This window comes from Microtus ochrogaster, chromosome 8, assembly GCF_000317375.1.
Source record: "Microtus ochrogaster isolate Prairie Vole_2 chromosome 8, MicOch1.0, whole genome shotgun sequence".
In the NCBI taxonomy this organism is placed as follows: domain Eukaryota; kingdom Metazoa; phylum Chordata; class Mammalia; order Rodentia; family Cricetidae; genus Microtus; species Microtus ochrogaster.
Window position 1 is genome coordinate 54,117,368 of NC_022015.1, and position 8,339 is coordinate 54,125,706.

Consider the following 8,339-nt stretch of genomic DNA (forward strand, 5'->3'; position numbering starts at 1 on the left):
AAAAAAATAGTCTACTGGGAAGAGGGATGCATGGTGTGGGGGACTGGCCTGTAAGAACGAAGTAAAGAGAGGGAGAAGAACTGAGAGAATCTCTGTGAAACATTAGATGGAAATGAAGTGAAAAGCAAAATAGCCAAGAGCAAAATAACTTCCCTGAAGCTTTCCCACACGCCTCATCTGTAGCATTCGCTAAAGCCAGCAAGGCACAGCCAACATTCGGCCTTCTCTGTCCCCCACAAACAGCCCAGAAGAAACAGTGCCAAGGCCTGGACGGAAATGAGATTTGAATCTGCTCCTCCAGCAGGGGCCTTCTGTGGCCAGAGGCAGCGGGTTACAGCAAAATGGCCTGTGCTTTCTCTGGGTTAAGGAGCGACGAGGAGACAAGCAGCAGAGATGGAAGATGCTGCTCAAGTCGCGGCTCCAGGGGAACTTTATCCTTCCCTGACCCTGCTCGTATCTCAGGCTGGACTTGCAGCTTTCATCATTTCTGACACTTTTCCAAGCCAGACGGAGAGGAGGGCTGGCGGCGGCAGGCAAGAGTCTGTTCTCCCACTGCCTATTTCATTGGCTAGAAAGAAAAAGATGGTGTGGTTTGGTCTTGTAGGATGCAGGCCAAGACCATCCACAGTCTGTCCCAGGGTAACTAGGGACCGTTCAATCGCTCTTTATTAAAGTCTAATACACCCCTTTCTGTCCACCTCCTCAGCAGCTTATCCGTGTTTGTCTAATCAGCACTGGTCAGCACAAGGCAGAACCACGTCATAAGAGTAGCAGTGAGGAGGCACGGGTCAACCATGCTGTAATATTTAACTATATTACTTAAAGCAACTGGCGAAACCTCATTTTAATTTTCAACTTCAAAGAGAGGCCTGGGCCAAGGCTCCTACGACAGCACCTCTCTAGGACAGATCATGTAAAAGAAAAAGGTCTCCATTGTTCAAGCTGGTGGCTCTGCTGGCTCCTGTCAGTCTATAGGGCTGACATTGACCTGAGACCGATAATGGCGGAAGGAGTGGGAGAGAGGATCACAGTGTATTCTGAGCATCCTTGAAGAGGAACAGAGAAACCAGACCGGGACAAGTCTTTGTCCGGATCTGATTCACAGGGATGTTACAGTGAGATAAATGGTAAAGTCAGAGGGTTTATGAGACAACACATGAACTTCAGCCACGCTTGACCTTCTTGACTCAGACTGCTAAACAGCTCCAAACATCCCAGAATATTTCAACTAGTAACAGTCCACCTTCAGGAAATTGGGTGAATTCGTGTAAAGAAGTACAATTCTAGTTGTTCGTGAGTCATTTAGAGAGATGTGTTGTTCATATGGATCTTGGTTCCTTTTCCATGGCTGTGATGGCACATGGTGACCAAGGCCACTTAGAGCAGAGGACATTTAATTTGGGATTCACAGCTGCAGAGCGTGAGACTCAATGGCCATTATGGTGGGACGCATGACAGCAGGCAAGTCGGCATGGCTCTGGGGCGATAGCTGAGAGCTTACATCTTGATCCACAAGCACGAGGCAGAGAGAGCTAACAGGGAAATCTCAAAGCTTGCTCTCATTGACACACCTCCTCCAACAAGGTCCCACTGCCGAATTCTTCCACCAGCTGGGGTCTAGGTATCCAAAAATATGAGCCTCCAGGGGCCATTCTCATTTAAACCACCACACATGTCTAGTGACAAAGAAAAGATTATGCCACCGCTGAGTGCCAGCCCCTGGGCATGGTGCTGTGAGTACCATGGTAAAGGGCAGAGACAGGCACAGCCTCTGCCTTGTAAGCGTTTGTGAACTTGTAGGGAATAAAGCCCTGAGGACAAATGAAGAACTACAGTTGGGTTGTGTGTTGTTCTGGAAGGATCTACTCATATTAGAGCCAAAGATGTCTCCTGAGGTGACAACCTCTGAGGCATCTTAACAGAGTCGGGGGAAGAGTGGGGAGATGGCACAGGAAGTAAATGAGGACCTGAGTTTGTTCCCCAGCGGCCATGTAAAAGCCCTGGTGCCAAGGCATGGGAAGAAGAGACAGGAAGATTCTGGGAGCTCATTGGCCAACCAGTCTAGCCAATCAGTGAACTCCAGATCCAGGAAGCGACCCTGTCTCAAAAGAGCGAAGGAGAACACCCAGCACTGATCTGTATTCCACATGCATGTGCACACATGTGCATGCACACGGAAACACATACACATAATAAAGAATGCAAAAAAAAATCCAACATCCTTAACAACTGGAGAAATGCAAATTAAGACGACTCTGAGATTTTTAATCTCACCACAGTCAGAATGACTAAGATCAAGAAAATGACTGATAACTCAGGATGGCGAGGATGTGCGGAAAGGGGAACCCTCGCTCACGTTGGTTGGATTGTAAACTGGTACGGCCATCGTGGAAATCAGCGTGGAGAATTCTCAAAAGCCTAAAAGTAGATTGACCATTTGACCCGGTTATATCATTCCTTGGCGTACGCTCCAAGGATACGGTATCCTACTGAGATATTTGCTCAGCTATGTTCAGGGCTGCTCTATTCTCAATGGCTGGGGAATGAAACAACCTAAGTGTCCTTCATGTGATGAAGGGGATAATGAAAAATTGCTACATATGCACAATGGAATCCTTTTCTGCAGCAAAGAAAAATGAAATCTGCCGGAAAGTGGAACTAGACAAGGCTATAGTGAGTGAGGTAACCCGGACTCAGAAAGACAAACACCACGTGTTCTCTCTCATGTGCGGCTTCCAACTCAATATCTTCAGTGATAACGAGACAGCACGGAGTAACTGCAGAAACTAGGGAAGTTTAGAAGGATGGGTGGGTAGGGGTCAGGAAGAGGAACTCTAGAGAAGGGAATAGCAGGATGCAGGTGCTATGAAAGGGGAGGAGGGGAAACATGGTGGGGACTTTAACTGGGGAGGAAGGATGGAGGGCTATACAGAAGGAGAAGGGGCAGGAGGAATAAATAACACCAGGGATGTTTAGAAAGCCATGGAGAAACATATTATTTTATGTTTACTTAAAAATACATATGTGCTGGAGGTTTCTTTTTGTCAACTAGACACAAAATAGAGGCAAAACGTTAATTAAGAAAAATGCTTGTTTTCCATGTCCTAGCTTTGATTGTACTTGTAATGGGCTTTCTGGGTAGATGTATTAAGTAGGCAGTTGAAGATTTGGTATTGGAACTGAGATAGAGATAGATACAGATTTATACACATGATGTACAGGTTGAGATAGAAGTGAACATAGAGATATAAGATTTGGGAGATACAATGCGTATTCGTATGACAGACAGTATACAATAATATGGAGGGTAGGAAGAACCCACGGACCAGGAAGGTCTTTATACACTTGTGACTTGAACACAGCAGCTCTGAAGATTGTATCCCCATCTGTAACCTCCACCAACAGAAAGAAGTAAGGGCCTTATCTGCTCCTACCAACATTCACTTTTTTAACTGATCAAGATTGATCACATGATTGAGCTCAAACCAATCATGGGCAGGAACAAAATGACCATGATTGACTTAGACTGGTTAATATTCTCACCCCCCTGAGACTGGCATAGGGTTACTCCTATAACTACCATCACCATTGCTGCTACCACCATCATCATCATCATCACTATCATCATCATCTTAACCATCACCACCATTATCACTTAGCATCTTGTTAGAGATGAAGAACCTTAAGTCCTTCTATCCCAGTCCTGCTAACTCAGAGTCTGCATGCTCCTAAGAGTCCCCAGGTGAGTCACATGACAAGTCCTGAGTCTGAGAAACACTAGCCTAGATGGCAGGGGTGCCCATACTGCCTGCCATGCTAATCACATTATCTAGTTCTTTGTTTCTCCCCCACTTGCTCATCTGTCATAAAACCCAGACTGTTTCCAGTGAAAGCAACGAAAGATTTCCTTAATCTGCTCCATGAATGCATCCTCTTTTCATTTTCTGGAGAAGAGAAAGAATGGAGCTTTAGTAAAAGCTCACCTGTCTTCCAGTTTGAACAAGATGAAGCTATTACTATTGGTCTTTCTTCTCTTCTCATTCCTGTAATATGTGAAATTATACCTGGGTTGACATTGCTATTTGGCTGCTTGAAAGCCTTTGTGTTCTTTACAGCCATAGGGAGAATCTGGAATGCTTGCTTAGTTGTTGCATGTTTTAATTTTTCTTTTCTTCCTTTCTTTAATTTTTTTGTATAGTGCCCTTTACTGAGTCCACAGGATTGCAGATTTTAATCAAAGCTTCTACACTGTAGTCTGGTGTTTCTCTTCCCCATGTCCCAATAAACATTACTTTTTAGGACAGGGTTTCCTTTAGTGAGTTCTCTCTAGTATTGAGACGTCAAGACTTTTAAAAACACACAAAGGACCTAGACTTTTGTTTTCAAGAAATAACTAATCTGGTTAAAGAATTATGGAACCAAGCCTAAGAGGAAGCAGTAAATGAATTCACGTGCCAAGGCTAAATAAAGGGAGAATAAAAAGTCACCCACATGCAGAATTGAATGATATTTCATCAGTGCTTCCGAGCATCTCTCCACGGAAAATAAGTTCTCATGACCTGATAAAGAGAAAAGGATTAATGCTGTGTCTTCCTTGGCTTTCTACCTATCCCTTTCATTTATTTTATTCATGTATTTTTAATGACTACCTGACAAGCATCAAGCAATCCCTGCTGACAGCCTTATTATTTTACTTTAATGGGCATGAAAACATATTCTTCTAAAAACCATAAATGTGTCAAAATGGAAATATGAGTTTGCTGGAGACACTACATTTGACATAATTTTGGTAAACCTATCTCAAAGAGACACTCTCTCCTTCCATGGCACAGGACCTCAGTGGTCTGTCCCCAGATGGCAGTCCATCCCTGCCCTTGCCTGCCTCCGTCCTGTTGTCCTGATCACGTTTGCCTTCAATGTGTCAAACAATTCACAAAGCTCCCTTAAGCAGGTTCCCTTCTCTCCAATATGCCCTGCATTGATGGGAAATGCCTCAAGAATTTAAGCTCATCTGTAAGACTCTATAGCTGGCTCCTTAACATTATCCACCTTTACCTTTGACACAGTGGTTCTCACCCTTCCTACGCTATGACCCTTGAATACGGTTCCTTGTGTTGTGGTGACCTTCCCAACCATAACATTACTTTTGTTGCTATTTCATAACTGTAATTTTATTACTGTTATGAATTGTTTTTTAAATTTATTTATTATTTATAGTGTTCTGGCACCAGATCTCATTATAGATGGGTGTGTGTCATCATGTGGTTGCTGGGAATTGAACTCAGGACCTCTGGAACAGCAGTCAGTTCTCTTAACCTCTGAGCCATCTCTCCAGTCCCGTGAATTATAATGTAAACATTTTTCGGAGATAGAGGTTTGTCAAGGGGGTCGTGACCCACAGGTTGAGAACCACTACTCAGATGGGAGGCTTACACTATGGATTAATGAGTGCACCATCTTCTTTGTGTTCAGGAAGGTTGTTTGCATGCCTCATCCAAAGACAAAATTCCTGTCTCATCCTCTGTGAGTACTTGGTACCTGTTTACAGGCCTGGTGAAGAGAGTTAGCATGCTCACTGAATATTTATAGCTTCTCAGGTCGTCTGGGCCCTTGTTTGATTTACTCTTCTTGCTTCCATAGGGTTGGTTGGGAATACACTGTCAATTACTGTCAATGGAGTTACAACAAAGTGACTTGGGACACCTCTGAACCAAAGTGTTAATTAGCAGCCTGGGACCCTTGAGGTTTATGTTTTCTCCTGGGGCTGCCACTGTTTAGCCGCTAATTATCTGAGTCCTAAAGTGGCAATAATATCAGCGCACAGCAGAGTCCCAGTAGTACCCTGTGAAAACTGTAACTGAGCAAGAAACGAACTTTCAGCATTCACACTTCCTGCCACCTAAGGTCATTGGCTTTGAAGCAAGGCCTGTTGTGTTCTGGTCAATAACTCAGAAATGGGATGTTCTGCATACATACCGTGAGTCTTTATTTTAGAAACCCACAAGCAACAATGAATAATTGTACCATTCATGGTAAATTTGCTAAGCAAAATGGCTAACATGGGATGGGAGATGGAGAGTGTCGCCTGAGAGACAGTCATTGGTCCTCTCAGGACTCAGCATCCTCCAGGCTTGGTGGGAGCTTAAAATACCTAGCCATAAAAAGGTTGTGTGAATCAAAAACAGCAAGTGGGGATGCTCAGCACATAGTGATACTCAGTAAACTAGAGGGACCACGTTAGGTGTATTTTTTCATAATGAATCATGTGAAACTAAGAAATCTAGAAACTATTTAAACCAAGACACTCACTGCTCTTCTTCCTATAGATCAGCATCAGTTTGACCCCTTTGTTGTCTTTCTTTTATCCATCTTTCAAAAACACAGCAATCTGAGTTATTAAAAAAGCACTAAATGTAGAGATGAAAATGTATGTTTATATCTACCTTTCTCATCTTAAAAAATATTTATAAGAAATTATTGAGTTTTCTCCTGTGCTAGACAGCAATAACTCACATTTAAAAAAGAGATGGATCGAGTAAATAAAAGAAAGAAAGAGCCATCATCTTGCTTCTCAGTGGTTTTAGATGGGAAGTGGGGACCCTCTGCTTCTGCTGCTCTCAATTTATTTATAAGACAAAACAAGTAGTTCTGTGCTTCATGGTTTCCAGCCTTTATTATTTTATTATTATTGTCATTTATTCCTTGTACTATTCCTCCGTAAGGTCAGTACTTTCTTAATTACTGATTGATGGGGGGGGGGGTTAGCTCATTGTGGGTGGTGCCATTGCTGGGCTTATAAGAAAGCAGGCTGAGCAAGCAAGCCATGGGAAACAAGTCAGTAAGCAGCACCCCCCCCATGACCTCTGCATCAGTTCCTGCCTCCAGGTTCCTGCCCTGTTGGAGCCCCTGCCCTGGCTTCCTTCCGTGATGGACAGTGTGGTAGAATTGTAAACTTAATCAACCCTTTTCTCCCCATGTTGCTTTTTAGTCATGGTGTTTCACCACAGCAACAGAAACCCGAACTAAGACACTAATTCTTCCTCCCATTGAATAAGTAAGGATTTAGGACAGGCTAAGGCAGAAAATGGAGTGACTGGCCGAAAAGAAGATGATCATATGTGTATCACAAGCATTTTTGTTTGATTTCTCTTCCCTTACATTTTGGCTGCTTTCATGGAAGCATTATTCTTAGTTAAAATAGGAAAGTTGAGATTTTCCCTTTTATTATTAACATCCTAGAAACAAACACTAATCCTTGGAACATGATATTTCTTCTAGAGAAATTCACAAGATATATGAAGTGTTTCTGAGGGATGTGTGCTCAGTTTCAGGTGTATGAAGATGTGGAAGACGATGACTTGGCCTGTATTTATGTGAGAGACATTTGCTCGCAGCCAGGAGCTTGCTCAAGCTGTGAGCTTGCCTTGACAGTAGCTATGAGCTCTTGCAGTATTGGTAGCCTGGATTTTTAGAGACCTTCATTTAAATGTATTGGGAGGAATAGCTCACTGCACTTGAGTAAAATGTTGGGAACCATGAAGGAAAATATTAAGGAATTCTCTCCTTTAAGATAACTCTAGTTTGCGTATCAAGTTGCCATCAAACTAGCCAGCACAATCGGATTGACAAGAGACATTTATAAAGCTCTAATAGCCCGGATCTCAAGGTTCTCCAAAGCTGACATTTCCTCTTTTCTTCAACATCTCATTCCTTGGTACAGAAGAGATAAAATGACTAAGTTTATGGACCCCAGGATGATGCATTACTAAGGTTCATTCAAATATATATAATTACTAGAAATAATGTTTTCAAAAACCACATTATTCTGGTGATAAAAATAAAGGAGAGGGGAGAAAAGAACATGAGGGAATGGGATGGTCGAGATGGGGGAAAAACAGGGAGGGAAAGCAAGGAAAGAGGTGTCTTGATAGAAGGAGCCATTCTGGAGCTAGCGAGAAACTTAGCAGTAGTGAAATTTCCAGGAATCCACAAGGATGACCCCAGGTAAGACCCTGAGCAATAGTGGAGAGGGTTCCTGAACTGGCCTTCCTCTGTAATCTGATTGATGACTACCCTAATTGTCAGCATTGAACCTTCATCCAGCAACTAATGGAAATAGATTCAGAGCAACAGCCTGAGCTCCCAGAGTCCAGGCAAAGAGAAGGAGGAACAATAAGATGAGCAAAGGGACCAAGACCATGAAGGAGACACCCACAGAAACAGCTGACCTGAGCTATTGGGAGCACATTGACACTTTATATTTTATTTATTTATTTATTTATTTATTTATTTATTTATTTATTTATTATGTATACAATATTCTGTCTGTGTGTATATCT